The sequence below is a fragment of the Falco cherrug genome, chromosome 1 (assembly GCF_023634085.1).
Source record: "Falco cherrug isolate bFalChe1 chromosome 1, bFalChe1.pri, whole genome shotgun sequence".
In the NCBI taxonomy this organism is placed as follows: Eukaryota; Metazoa; Chordata; class Aves; order Falconiformes; family Falconidae; genus Falco; species Falco cherrug.
The window spans coordinates 122879465-122894728 of record NC_073697.1 but is presented as its reverse complement, the minus strand read 5'-3'; the positions used below and the strand labels follow the sequence as shown (position 1 = coordinate 122894728).

The window sequence follows — 15264 nt, the reverse complement described above, 5'->3', positions numbered from 1 at the left end:
CTCCTCCCTCCCCTTCTTGCCCCATGAACACTCACAATAGCCAAGATAAGCTGTTCTCTATTTGCTTCTCCCTGAGGGACAAATAAAAATTCTTAACTGAAAAAAATACAGTCTTAAGATTTTACTCTATCCTTCGATACATAACAACACAATACTGCTTTGACAATTCCCATTCAGCGTGACACAAATGACTCCAGAGTAAGTCCTGCAAATGCTCTGACTCAGAGCTCCGCTGCAAAGCTCACCTGTAAACTCCACAGGCAGCTATACCACTGAACTATTGCCAGCAAGTTAAGACAATCATGCAATTAAGGCTTAGTTAACTAGTGCAAGTAACAAAGCATTTCTTTCATGGATACACCTCATATTTAGGTCCAGCTGTCATCCTGTCCAGCTCCTTCCCCAGGAAGCCCACGGTGCTGGCAGCCTGGCACCACTGCAAACACCAGCTGCCCTTCTGGCAAGCACATTCACTGGGACACATTTACAGTGGCATTGCTTGCAGCAGAGTAGCTTCAAGTCAACCCCTGTAGCCTCTGGACGCTCCTATGCTAGAACCACGGTGGCTAAAATCCCCTTTTGCAGAACTAGCGATGTTCTATGCTGATGACACCAATTTTTCTCAGTGCCTTTTTCACCTCAACATGAGAGGAGTCAGCCAGACGGTGCAGGTTTTTAAGATTTGCAAAAACTGCTACTAGAAATGGTTGCTGCTAGAAGGTATCACTTTCCACTTTTCCTGAAATACCAATTTATGTGACTGTGAAAACTCCTAGCGTATGGAGGTTTAAGAAATTCAAAACCATCCCACCTGCTCAAACCTAGTTAACTAATGAACACCCAAGCAGTGAAAAGGTCAGCTTCACCTGCAGTGTGAATCTCTAGGTACATACTCAGAGCAGATACCTGGATGCTTTTCTAGGTGAGCTTTCAACAGGTCTTCCAGGTACACAAGTAATTCCAGTAAGTCACTTCAGCACCATACAATAATAAGCACACGTGTGTGCACATGCCTTCTCCCACTTTTCTGCATCAGCCTTACTAAACCTGAAACTTTCCCTAGGTACTGCTCCAAGAGGTGTCCAAAAGGACTTATTCTTGGTCTATGCCATGTAGTATTTATTGAAGCAATGCTGCCTCATGCAATCAAATTGATAGCTCTGAGCCGCTGCACCTTCAGCACGGCCACTATCCCTTGTCTGCAAGAAGCTGGTGGTTTGCCAGGTCCGACACCAGCCATGGAGTCTGCCCTGGCCCTGCTATAGCCCCAGGTTCTTCAGCACTGTCTTCTGACCTGCACCTCGCATCCTCACACGCAAGCAGGGATAATGACACCATTGCTCTTTGCAAAGTACCTTGGGATCCACAAATACACAGCACAAGCAATAAGACCTTTTCAGTAGGTGTCAAAAAAGTAGAGCTCATTAAGAGCAATTAAGAAGTTTCAGAAGTATCCACGAGTCTTTCTTTATCTAACATTTCCCCAAAGTTTTCTCCTGCACACTAAGCCCCACAGGCACAGAGCTCCTGTTTCTCTTTAAAAGTTTAATGCAATAAAGCCCTGGCTGCTGTTATGGAATTGCACCAGCTGGTAAAAGTCTGATCCAGGAGGGAAAGAGAGAGGCACAGAGCACACAGTGGAGCACTGAAGTAGGAGTATGCAAATCACAGGAGGAAAGGAAGAAACAGCTCTTGCTCAGCCCTACCTCGCCATTAGCATGCCTTCTTCAGAGGTCTTGGAGAACTCTCTGCTTAAGCAAGTTTTTACAGCAGGAAAAATCTCACTGGCATTAAACAAATTAACACAAGAAAGTAAAGGTCAAGAAAACCATGACAGACTCCCTTTTTGTTCCCTGCAGGTAACACCACACATTTGCTATTTCTAATAATAGGAGCCTAGATGCTCTTTAAAAGAAGTCCATTAGCAATTAAATGTGCAGTGTCATCTATAAAGGCTAAGGGCTCACTTTTCTTTCCTGTCACTTTCTGGTAACCTAACCTTCACATATTTACTTGTATTAGAGTGCTGATCTATAGGTACAGTGCAGACAGTACCCATGCTGGTCAGTACCATTTATTAATTTTAAAAAGCGTAATTACTCTGCTCCTAAACTTTCACTTCTAAGCCCCACAAAAAAAAAAAAAACCAAACAAAAAAAAGAAAGAAATGAGCTTTTGGAGGCAATGACCCATCATAAGCCTGAACACCTGCTTTACAGCTTCTGAAATGCCTCTCTGCAAGACTTGGAACTCCTCCTGGAAGCTGGTCCTCCCTTCTGCTGGTCCCATCGGCCTGTGGGGAGCTCAGGGACTGACAGGGACTGGATAAACGCAGAACATGGGTCAGCCAAGCTCCTTTGAGAAGCTCCCCCTCAGCTGCCCTCCGCTGCTCCCTCACAGCAAGGAAAGCAGACACCACGCAGCACACCACAGCAGCCCCCCTCTCCTCCACAGACCTGCACAAACCAAGTGGGTGTTTAGGAGGCACATCTCAGCTGCTCTTCTGAGTACCTGGCAGCCAAATCACACACTGAAGACCCCAGCTCTTTCAAAGCAAGCAGCTTGATGAGCAATCCTGCCAGGGAGGCTCAGCTCCAGCAGCTGCATCAGCTGCTTATTCATGCTTTTAAGTGCTGAAGGTCCACCTACAATCAGTGCTGAAGATCGCTGCTCCAGCAAGATGTACAGAAACTAGGACCAGTGACAGCCACCGTGCTGAAGCCTGCATGACAGCTTTCTGTGGGCAGGAATTATGTGCTTAGCTATTAAGTTTTAAGAGCTTAGGGGTGGGGAATCACTACACCCCTAATAATGCAGCATTTCTAGGCACAAAGAATAGCTCTGATGTGCAGCGCAGAAATCCTGTAAAGCATGGGTCTTGGATAACACCACCGAGGTATCTCTTCAGCTCCCTTGATGAAATCAGCCTTCAGTTACACATTTAACAAAAAGTTTTCCTTCTCTTGCCTAAGTAACCAGTAGAAGGAAACAAAGCACTTTTAAAACAACTAATACAGGTTAAGAAAGCTCCTCCAAGAAGTCATAATTGGGGCACATTGCTAGTAAAGAATATAAAGGCATCCACACCTTACTGACTAAAGCTGTAAGATATTTGCAGCTGTAATTGTTCAGTGATCACAGTTTCGCACAGGACCATACTTTCAATGATGCCATCTAGCACAAGCTGCTTACAGACCACACGTAAGAAAACAAAACTTCTGAAAGAAAAAAAACCCCACAAAAAGAAAAGGCTGATTGCACATCTTAAACTCTCTAATTATTCCTTCAGTTTAGGCATCTACAGTACTTCATGTATCAAATTAGAGGTTAGCAAGAACAGGTGTTATTCAGGTAGCCTTGAAAGAGCTAACTTGAGTTTAAACAGTGTGTTAAAGACTAGGCGACACTTCTGTCCTGAGTCATTTGTTTCCAGTGTACATGCCATTAGCTGAAACCAGTAAGAGAATGAGGTTCTGACAACCTGAATATGAATCACGGTGTTTCTCATCCTGCTAGGCAGTTCCCTTCATTGTTGGCTGAGTCAAAAGAGATAAGTTGCTGCTTATGATCTTGCAAGATTCACATAAAACCAAAACCAATCGTACATTAAAATATCACCAACACAACATAGCTGCAGGTAGCTTTAAAGCAGTAAGTACTTTGTGCTTTATCTAATCGGATGCTCAAGATAACTCCCAAGTGCTTCACAGGCAGTCGGCCAGACGCTTGTATAGCAACTGTTGAATATTCAGCAACAGTTTGCTCTATAGAAGCACCTGCTGCCCAAAGATCCAAGGCCACTTCACAGAAACTAATGAATTCCCTTCTTCGAAAGAGGCAATTGTGTGGCTGCATTGAAGCCAGATGAGTAAGCACAGCCTGCCTTTGCACAGCCACCCCAAACAGAAGCAGGAGCCAGAAGACAGGGATTCCCATAGATTCCTTCAGATCCTTGTGGGGCAGGAAAGCGGCGTCAGCATTAGGTGGGTATGGGAAAACAGCTCTGCCTTGCCCTGCGGTGACCTAGTTGGGCTTTCCCAGGTTGGAAGCAATCCCTAAAATATGCACATAAAGCAGCTGAATCCTAGTAACTTGGCTGACAGACAGGCTACATGACATGCCTACATCAATACATTCATGCTGAAGAGCAAGACTAGTTAAAATTCACTCCCATCGCAGCCAAATCACCAGCACCCCTGACATTTAGACAGCCTCCCAGTATTCCAGAGAAGACAGGGAAGAAAAGCAGATCCAAGTCTCCCATCACTGGGCAATCTGATTAGCGAGAGCTGGAACCCTCACGTGCAACCAGAAACAAGAAATGCCACATGCACGTCAGCCATGGCATGTCCCTCACCAGGATCACACCCCTGACCTGCACCCATCCGACAAGCTGAATCTGCTCGCTGTGGGGGAGATGCAAGTCTGAGTCTCTGCACCCCCACCATCCAGGTTTTTTCCCCAGCAAGAGTGCAGGAAAAGTCTCCTCACTGCAACTGGAAGAGGTGCCACGTGGAGGTGTGCCAGGCTTGGTGGTCTCAGATGAAATGTTAGTTACTGCTGCACATCCATCACAGAGAAAATCCAGGCTCTCTCACCTTTATTTAAGCAGCCACTGCATCGGAAGGCAAGCATTCTCTTAATTCCTGGGTAACAAAGAAGGGCGTGAAGCATTTCTCACCAGTGTGTGTTTAGAAATGCCACTCCTCTACAAACATTTGCATATTTACACCAAGTGGGCTATGAACTTCTTTTAAAGCACAGATTCTCCCCCAACATATTTCCTTTCCTCTTCAGTTGTCAGGCAGGTGGGAAGATGCTGATCTACCCTTTGATCTGACTGGGAGCAGGAGAAACTTACGTAAGTGGAAAATGCAGAAGCACTAAGTAAGACCACACTTGTGCATCTGCGCCCATGAGGAAGCCGAGCAAACCACTGCCGGCTCTCACCCACACAGCTGCAGCCAAGCACAAGGCGCAGCAGTGGCTGCCATGCGCAGCGGCGTGGCTTGCAGGTAGGCTGACGGGGGAGGGAGGAAGTCATAGAAACTGCTTCCATCTCCTGCTGCAGCATGGAAGAGCACCCAGTCTCCCCACAGAGCTGGGAGTTCAAAATCTCTCAAGAGTTCCTATCAGCATGCAGATCATGGTTATTTCACTAAGCTGCTCAAATAAGCAGCTATTCTAGGGCTACAAGTCAGTTTGCTCAACAGAACATCTTCCTCTGACTGACTGGTTACCCAAATCTATTATTTGAAGCTCAGTTTAAGGCAAAGGTTCACACACAAAGCTGCTGTGGGTATTGGAAAGGACTTCTAGGAGGAAGTTTATTTCTAAAATCCAAATATAGGATCGAGTGCTGGACAGCATGCTGGAAAGCTGGCAGAGTCCCCAGATGAGAGCAAGCCATGCCTGTGCTGCAGCGCACTGCCAGCCTCCTGCTTCCTTTGCAAGATAACATCTGTATCTCATACAATCGTGCAAGTCAAGGACAACAGGTTTTGACTGAAAGACCAAGCCTCAGCTTCTGGGCTGTTGATGCTGAACCACACGAGTGGAGGGCACAGAGGTTTTGAAAGACTGCTTTGTGCTCTGGATAGGAAGTTCAAACTGACATGCCTTTTCCAAGGCAGAGGAGAAAGGCAGTGTGCAGCCTGGAGCCAGCCAGGGAACGGCAGGAGTCAGGAGTGTTTACACTGCTACCTGTCACTTTAATTGGCCATAATAGAGACGCCAGACCTCATCACGCACAGGGTCTAGATCCAAGCACTCCTTTTCACAGGTCATTGTTCATGCTCTGAAAGTTTTAACATTAAAAGACTTTAGCAGGCTGCTAATTTGATTCTCTAAAGAGAAGAGGGGGCAGGGGGGAAGGCTCTTTCCCATTACTTTGAAGTTGCTCCCCATCACTCCCTGGGCTGCTTCCCACTACTAGACAGCCATACACTCATCAGCCATCACCAGGGGCTCAAAGCAAGGAGCATCTCTTTGCAAAAGAAAAAACATCCTAGACTGCTGTGTTAGGAAGAAAAGTGCATCCCCTTCACCTTCAGCACGGCCAGGGCCAGCACATCAACCACAGTTCAGAATAAAACCCACCAGACTGTTTGGCATCTTGTTCCAACATTGATTAGGGCACTTTCAGCTCTGAGCTGCAAGACAGTTTCCATTCTCTCTCACATACCTAGAAAAAGAGGTGCGAAGTGGCACAATGCTGGTATACCATGAGGATGTCACTCAGGAATCCCTAAGGTGCTGTGCAAGCTGCCAGACTTCGGCAGACTGGTGGCACAGCCCTTCCCATGCAGGGAACTGCTAGGACATACCACAGCAGATACCTGCCTGCCACCCCCTCCTCCAGAGCACGGCACCAAAGTTCAGCAACCGCCGCTGAAGTGAGCCATGGTCAACATTGCATCGCATGCGTAGGGGTGCTGCAGCCCTTGGTTTAAAAAAGCTGGTATACAACTAAACTAAGAAATAATTATTCACGATACTTGCCTAAAAAGATCTACGCAGCAGATAATAAACATGACATGATTAACCCTCTTGAGAAGCCTTTGCCTTGAGATGAGACAATCTCTTTCTATTTTTAAAGTCAGAACAGCACTAACAGGGAGGGAAGACAGAAAATATCAAACTCTTACCAAGGCCCGTTTCCTAGGACTGACGCGCAGGCCTGCCCCTGTTAAACCTGCCCCTGGGGGCAGTGGGGCCAGCCAAGGTGGCACATCTCAGGCAGCAGTGGTCACCATTATGTTGACACGTACAGTGTGTGACAAAACTACGCAGACCATGTCTGGGGTCCATGGAGCCAACCGCAGGCAGGACGTCACAGCGCTGCCCGTGCACAGGAAGCGCAGAGCTGCAGTTCACAGCAAAAGGCACGCGAAAAACATCCCAGCGTAGACCAGCCTTCAAAACCAAGGGCCAGAGGTAAAGGTCAGCTTATGGTATTTTGAAGCAATACTACAAATGAACACCTCTACCATGTCGAAGAGAGCTGGAGGCTGCTTGCAAAGAAATGTCTTTATTTTAAGCCTGAAGCACAGTCCAGTGCTTGCTTCTCAGTTCAGTTCCTTAATTAACCGAGTCTGTAAGTTACAAGATGCTCTTTGCAAATGGTGTTTGCTGCTCAGGAGACAGCTGAGCTCACACGCTAACTTGTTTTCCTTGACAAGCCTCAAGGTCACCCAGTCGGGCACTCAGTAAATAGCAAAAAAAACCCTTGCATCATACTCGCCCACAGGTGCTGCAGGCACATGGGTGAAGAGCTCTTTGAGCAGACTTAGCGCTGCTCCACACCTGGGCGAGGAGGAGGGTACTCCGAGTGTCCCCAAGAGTACTGCTAGGTACAAACAGTGTGAAGAACAGGCAGACGCTGTCCCAGGCAGGCACAATTCTGCCTATGTCTAAGCTAATTATTTACAGGAGCCCTGATCAAATTCCCTTCCCCCAAAGAAACTGGAAACTATAATATTTGCATTTCTTTTGTATAATACTGCAGAAGTTTGGCCTCCAGCAAACACAAGGAAATAAAGGCATTTAAAGAAAAACAAAGAAAACAGGACTTTTTGCCTCACAAATCGTATTTCTGTCTTCCCACCCACCCGGGCTAGATTACACTGCAGTCTCCAGAGGGGAGGAATGACTGGGGAATGGGAGAAACTTCAGACCCCAAGAGGTAGAGAAACATCTCGAGTTTCCCCAGCGCCATAAGAAATCCAGCCATGCTTGATGATGAATAGTTTACGTTGGCAAGCAGAGGGAAATCATTAAGGATGTGGCTTTGCTCTAGTTTATAGAGAAACACTTCCCAGAGCTCATTGGTCAGTGTGAATGCAGACAAGCCTAAAAACTAATTTACTTCATGTTTAAGAAATACTGAAGTAGCTCTGAAGAGCTCTTCATTAGGAGGAGGAAGGAGCTCCAGGACCTTGGCTGCTCTTCAGCTGGTGGCTGGGCAAACCGCAGGTTAAGGCGTCTCTGCTGCAGGAATAACTGGAATTGCAGCCTTTATCCAGCAAAGTTTGCAAGCACTGCTTTTTTTTAAAAAAATCAGTTTCCCCATCTATTTATAAAAGTAATTTTATTTATTTTTAAAGAAAGGCTCTCACGTACCTGCTTTTTTAGTTTCTTACAGTGAAGTGAAAGCACTGAATTGTATTGTAGAAGGGCTGCCAAGCACATCATACCACTCGACAAATGACAAACACAAATGAAGAACCCAGTGATCATAAACTCTGGCACAGTCAACAAACTGTTTTTTCACTTATATGGTAAAATACAAAACATGGCTTATTTTAGAGTTTACAGCTATGTGTAGGCAGGAGGTAGTTCTACCCTTGAACCTGCACAGACAAAACAGATGGCAATCAAGTAAAAAACATTTGTAGCAACATTAGTTTACACACTGAAAACAGGGTTCAAAGCAGAGCCATACCCAGAGACCCCTACTACTAACCAGTGGTGTTAGCTGCAACACAGTGCCCAAAGCATGGTTTTGTGTTCAGTACAGCTATCAACCTAAATGACTATAGTAAGATCAAAAGGAATTACGTTGTGCTGCAATTCAGAATTTAAGGGCTCAGCTAACCAAATATGGGAAGCATTTGATAATATTAATGTTTGAATAACGGTTAATTCAACAGCAACACATGATTAGTTTTATAACCATTTAAAATCTTTCACTAGGACGCTGTATTCAAAAGACTGAAAGAATTAAGCTCAAGGTGTGCTTAACATGTGACAGGACTGGTTAATCAATAACTGAAGCAAAGCTATTTCATTCCCCTTCCCATCTTGGCATGGAAAGTGTTCTGTTTTGCAGCCTTTGCACATGGCTAAGATCCCCCAACCACCATGGTGGCAAGAGCCGTGACAAGGCAACCACAGCTGAGAAACATCTGTATGTCAGGTGGCTTCTGGGAGACTTGCTGCTGTTTGCAGTAATTCTTCAAACAACAAGTTAAAAGAAGCCCAAATAAAAGAAGTTTTAAAACTGCTTGAAGGTTACCACATCGAGCATCGGGAACAGCTCAAGCTCCTTTCGGTTGGGGCAGATGTTGCCAAACAACCAGAAGAAAATCCACTGTCCCCTTCTGTACCCAGTTGTGTGAATAATATTCCACACTACTGAACTCACCCGGTGGGGACACCATGTTATTCCCCTCTCCTCAAAAGTCAGAAGGGCCACAGGCAGAAAAATCTCTCGCATCACCAACACCACCGCTTCACTTCTTACTGAGAACCAAGAAATGATTAGGGACAGCAGTCTAGTCCCATCACTGGGGTGCAGCCCCACATTCAGCACACCACCTGACTGGAGTAAGATCATTTTGAATGGGAACAGCTGTGACAGCGTATCAAAAGGGATTGAAAGAGTCACAAATTATACTGGTATAAAGGGCTTGAATACAGGTGCCATGAAGTCCACGTTCAGGGAACGTATTTTGAACCTATTTCAGTAGTGTTCTCTCAACTGTCCCTCCTCCTTAACATAAGTAGTTAAATCAGCCAAATAACATGAGGATAAATTATCTGTGCCCCCAAAGCCACTAACTATAGATCTGCCAAAACGAAAGAAGAATATTGCTACTAGCAAAGCAGTAACATTAGACTGCCACCCAAAAATCAGCACTAGCATGGCACAGAGCAGGGATGGCATTTGCCTGCCCCGGCATCTCTGCCACATGCCACTTCTGCATAACAGAAAAGCACAACTGCCCGCCTGCGTTTCAGAGAGACACAAGCAACTCCACACCAAGATACCTCCTATGCTCCCACCGCTGAAAGCATCAGAGGAAGAGCTCTGCCGTGAACCGCTCGCTGATGCTGCCGAGCACATACACAGGCCTGACCCCACTCAGTTCAGCAGGGGCAGGACCACCTCACCCACCACGTTAGGGTAATGCGGGTCCCGCATGAGGGCTATTTACGAGACCCCGTAGTTACAGACCAGACTGTGTGACAGCCACATACTAACCGTGCATCATTTTTTCCCGACTATGTCACCAGCATCCCAGAGCCAGCAAATGCATTCAGAACCACAGTTGGGTGTTAAAAAATATTTAACAATAAGTAACGGCAATCCAAACACATCACCAGTGCCACAGAAAACAATTACACAACAAGCCCCTTGCTTGCGTTTACCCTTAAAAAGTACTCGTTTCTTCTCTTTTTTAAAGATTTTAAAGCCCAGATACTGGGTGATCTCCAGGTGAGAGCCCCGAGCAGCGCGTGAGGCTCAGCTACGCAGGAAGAGCCCCCCTTCTTCCCCGACACCCCGTTTCACCACGCACGGCTGGCCAAGACATGGGTTTGCATTTCTCCCCAGCGTTAAGAGTACTGCCAGAGCTCTCCCGGACCTGCTCACTTCTCCCACTGCCCGCCCAACCTTTCTTTCAGCAGACGTGGCCCTGGAGGGACAAACCCCTCCCTAGGCAAACAGGAGAAAAAAAACAACAAACCCCAAACACAACCCGGCACGGTTGCGCTGTACCTGCCCGCTTCCCCGCTTGCAAAACGCTCCCTGCAACCACAAACCCGCCGGTACTGCAGGCAGAGCTCGCCGAGATGCTCTTCCCCCTCCTGCCCACAGCAAACCCCGCGGGTCCGGGGGAATTCCGCAACCCGCGTCCAGCCGCGACCACCGGCGGGTGCCGCCGCACGGGTCTCCCCCCGCATCCCTCGCGCCGGTGCCACGGCGTGGAAACCCCCAGCACCACCGCGAAGCTGCCCCTCACCCCGCGCCGAAGACACCGGCCGCCTCCCGCCTTGCGCCGCCGGGCTGCCCGCGCCTGGCCCGGCGCCGGGAGGTCGGTGCCGTCCCCACGGCCCGGCCCCGCCCCGCTGAGGGGGCGGAGCGACCCGCCCCGCGGTTGCTAGGCAACGCGGGGGGCGGGGGGGGCGGTGTGTGTATCCCTGGTGTAGGCGTGGTACCGGGGCGCCGTGACGCCGCTGCGCGGGGGGTTTGGCCTTCAGCCGCAACAATCGGGCGGGCAGTGACAAGCCCATCGGTTCATGCTTCATGCAAATCCATCTACCAGCTTAATGTCGCATGTCCCAGGTGCTGCCTGAGCCCGCGCTCATCATCATCGCAGCCAGCGACTCCTAAGTGCAAACCAACAATCCCCAACGGGTTGGTTTGCGGATGGTTTGCGGGGGGCTGCGCCTGGGAGGCCGGGTTCGTGGCGGGAGTCGCCCGCACCCTGCTGGGGGTGGTGGTGCCGTAATTCTTCAGTTTGGCTCAAAATTATCCGTGATCATGGTTAGAAAAGGAAGCTGCCTTCCCTAGAAATGAAATGTGGCTTAAAACCCGCCTAATTCTAAATATATATATATCTATACATACATATATATATATGTGTGTGTATGTATTATGTATATATATGCATATCCCTGTGCTCAAACCTCGGGCAGCAGAGACCTGTTTGGCCCGGCGCAGTGGGAAGGGGTCCCAGGGCTGCCCTAGGTGAGGGTGGGTGATGCATCGCCTGCGCCCCGGGCTGCTGCACCCACCGGCTTCTCCTCCCCGGCGTCGGGGGCCAGCAGCCCGCCAACGGAGGAATTTTTACTGACCGATTTTCAGGTAAAGTGAAGGGGCTGCCCTGGAGGGCAGAGCCCCCAAGGGCAGTGGGGATGCCAGGTCCCCAGAGGGGGACAGCCTCAGGGAACACTGGGGTTCACTGCAGATGACCTCGCCTGCCTGGTGTGACACAACACAGGTACAGCCTCCCCGTGATGGTGGTGCCAACGTAAAACACCCTCAGTGTGCTACTAAGCAAAACAGATCCTAGTAGGAAGTGATGTCTGTTCTGTCCCTGATTTTAATCCTTTTAGCTACAAGATAAAGAAAAGCAAAACAAAAGGCTGAGAACATGCACACTGACTTGGTTATTTTAAATTCACTTCTTAGAAGTTGTGTAACTTCCTTTTTAGCAACACCTCCTAAGAATTGTCCTGCCTGTGCTGTCTGTGCTAATAAAGAAAAAATTAAAGAAATAAAATCTGTTTCAGTGGCTTTGCAGTAGAGGACTCAAAGGCAGTGGGGTGGTATTCCAACAACCATTTTCTGCAATACTGCTGTCCTGGAGCCAAACCCCACCCTTACCCCCTGTCACCGTTTTCACCAGAGTATTACACACGGAAGGAAACACAGTCCTGAAGGTTGAGCACAGTGAGCACCTCCCTGCCAGCCTAATGGCACTGAAAGACTCTGAAAAGCAAAGAATCCCCAGTCGTTACCCTCCCACTGGATCCTGCCACATTCCAAATCCTATTTTTAAAGGTAGCTTTGAGTATTTCAAAAGAGTTACACAAAGCTGTTTGCGCTGTACTTTAGTAACAGTGCTCATATACAGAGTTACAGAGATGCTGTAGATGTAAATGATTGAAAGGTCATTTAAATACTTTATACTTCTATACTCAAATCTTTTGGACTTCATAGTGTTCAAAGACAGGGCATTTTCTGGGGAGGAGAAAGGCGCAGGAGTCACTTGGAGCAGAAGATAAGGAAATTGTAAGAAAACAGACCAAAGCGGGCAGTGACAAGCCCATCGGTTCATGCTTCATTCAAATCCATCTACCAGCTTAATGTCGCATGTCCCAGGTGTTGCCTGAGCCCGTGCTCATCATCATCGCAGCCAGCGACTTCTAAGTGCAAAATATTGTCGTTAAAAAAGCAAAAGCAAAAGAAATTCATTAGCCTCTATTCTTACACATAAAGCTTAAAGCAATTCACTGAACTTGACCCTTTATCCAGTTCATCAAAAGAAAATGAATTCTGTCTCTGCTGAACAGAGAAGCTTTGGAAGGGCAGGGGACGCCTTAGGTTTAGTGTAATAAAGTGTAACAGCAACAGCTGAAAGCAAAGTGCACCTCCAGCCAACACACACGGCCACCCTCACGTGTCCGAGGAGGTCCCTCGGCCTCAGCAAGGTCCCCACACACCAGGGCCAGCAGACCCTGGGCTCCCTGCAGCGGCAGCAGGCTCCGGAGCCCTCCTGTTTGGGAGCTCTCCAGGGAAGCTGAGCAAAAGCTGATAATGAACAGTGTACCAGGGATCAAAAACACCTCCCAGACATCCTTCTATTCATTAATCTAAATTAACAGGAAAGCAATTTTTACAAGACAGATCTGGGGACAGACAACTTCACTGCTTACTAAATAGGACACTTCTAAAATCTGCTTTTCCTTTCATTTTGAAAGACAGTTGTATGTCAGGGGTTCATTGCCGAATAAATAACAATCATAAATAAAATAATTACTTGCACAGTATGTTTTTTAATGGTTTCCTGAAAGACGCAAATAAGAAGTGTTTCTATTGTTACACTGCTCAGGCAGTACTATGACACATCGTGAAACAGTTCCTGATACTTACAGAATGATTTCCCAATACAGCTATCCTTTCAATAGCTTGTGAGGAGGAAAACGTAAAATAAATCTTCAACAGGTCAAGCAGCTACTGTTAAAACCAGTATTCTAATAGAGATGTTAAGAACATACGCACAACTGTTTGGTACACCTGCTGGATGTATTACTCAGTATGCTACCCAGGGCTTTGCCATTTATTACATAGTAAAAATTGAGAAGGCATAAATGTCTCATTGATAGAAGTGCTCCTCACTAAAATCCCAGAAAACGTACACATTTTAGACAACCAGCTCTTATTAAGGAATGACTGTATAAAGACTTTATTAATAACCATAGCTATAATATAGGTCCATTTCTCATTTCACTAAAGCTAAGCCTGATTAAGCAGAGATTGTTATAGGCTGGCTTTGATCTCCATTGAGACAAACCCCTTACTTTTTACATATTTCATGGTAAAGTGATAGTTTTCTGTTTACGAACGCTTATGATTTGTTTCCTACAAAGGGAAAACCAGAGCACATTGTCACGGCTGAGGGAGGGAAGGTGGCTATCACTGCCTTTCTTGGAGGAATGAGAACTACATCGGGAGTGACACAGACCTTGAACTGCTTCCTGCCTGAGAGCAGCCAGGGTGAGGAGGAAGGGCTGCACGGCTGCACGAAATGCCCAGGATAGCAGCTTCTGCTTAGTAAGACTGGCAGCTGCAACTCAATGAGTCAGTGCCAGAGAAGGAGATGTTGCATGATACGTTTTTCCCATCTGAGACTCTGGAGGTCTATTCCCTTGCTGTGATTTCAGGCAGCTGAAGAATCTGTGCACGTTAGTAACAGCTCAGGTGACCACAGACATTGAAAGATACCCCAGGCTTCGTGAGCAGTTCACATGAATAGGATCTGCCCACTGAGACCCTCATGAACATGGTATTTTCTGACTCCATCAATGGCAGCCTTTCCACTTTTCAAAGGAAAGCTGTACAATGGCAGACATGCTCCTCCAGTACATAACAGCTGGCCCCTGGAAATGGTAGGGCATATCTTCACACTCAGTTTCCATCTTAATTCATCTTAGTTAATTCATCTTAGTTTTTCCTAAATCTCATCTGCCGTATGCCTACTTGTACATGGTGGCATTGGCAAAGTATGAGTACTCTTCATTCCTGTCCAGGGTTGAGGTTAGGATGGTGACAACCACCTTTCTGTTAGTGGAGAGTAGACTTTTATCCCCATTACCACAGAAAAGAAGAAGAGAGATGGTTACACTGGCAAAAGGATGCTTGGTACTGCCAGATTAATAATGCTAAGTATCCTGGAAAAAAGGTGCTTGCAGAAGCATGCCAGAGGAAATTTGGGCAAAATACTCATATTTGAGTGCTTAGAGGAAGATTACTAAATACAGAGCTGAGTGCCTAAATCACAATCACTACTCACTCTTCCCTGTGAGGGTGCTGAGGCTCTGGCATGGGTTGCCCAGAGCAGCTGTGGGTGCCCCATCCCTGGCAATGTCCAAGGCCAGGCTGGACGGGGCTTGGAGCACCCAGGGCAGGGAGGTTGGAACTAGATGATCTTTAAGGTCCCTTCCGACCCAAACCATTTTATGATTTCCAGTAGAGGCAGCCAGAGTGCCTGCTGAAACCAGGGGCTCCTGGCCAGGAAATGCCAGGCAAGGGGCGTTGTTGAAAGTGTTTACGGCAGGGACACCTCCTGATCTTGTACAAAGCCCTGCAATTTCTTCTGGAGCAGTTCTGAACAAAGGCTGGCACCTCCTCTACTGTTCCAGAGGCAAAAATCCTTCCTCTGAATCTACTAACGCATTGCTTATAGGCTAGTCACCCTAATGACAAGAAACTGGAGCTGAAATGTGAAGAACAGAGACTAATTAATAATGAAGATA

General features: G+C 47.2%; 1 protein-coding gene across 4 annotated transcripts in view; it reads right to left on the bottom strand.

The window, feature by feature from the left end:
- RAB11FIP4 (RAB11 family interacting protein 4) overlaps positions 1-15264 on the bottom strand; it is a 130405-nt gene that overhangs the window by 20657 nt on the left and 94484 nt on the right. The window contains exon 1 of one of the 4 annotated variants that reach the window (XM_055726512.1): positions 10746-10841. The exons of 2 other annotated variants lie outside the window; for them this stretch is intronic. The gene's annotated coding sequence lies outside the window, so the exon portion shown is untranslated. Of the gene's footprint in view, positions 1-4598; positions 4623-10745; positions 10842-15264 lie in introns of those variants that run through there. One more of the 4 variants, XM_055726521.1, reaches the window with a different exon arrangement.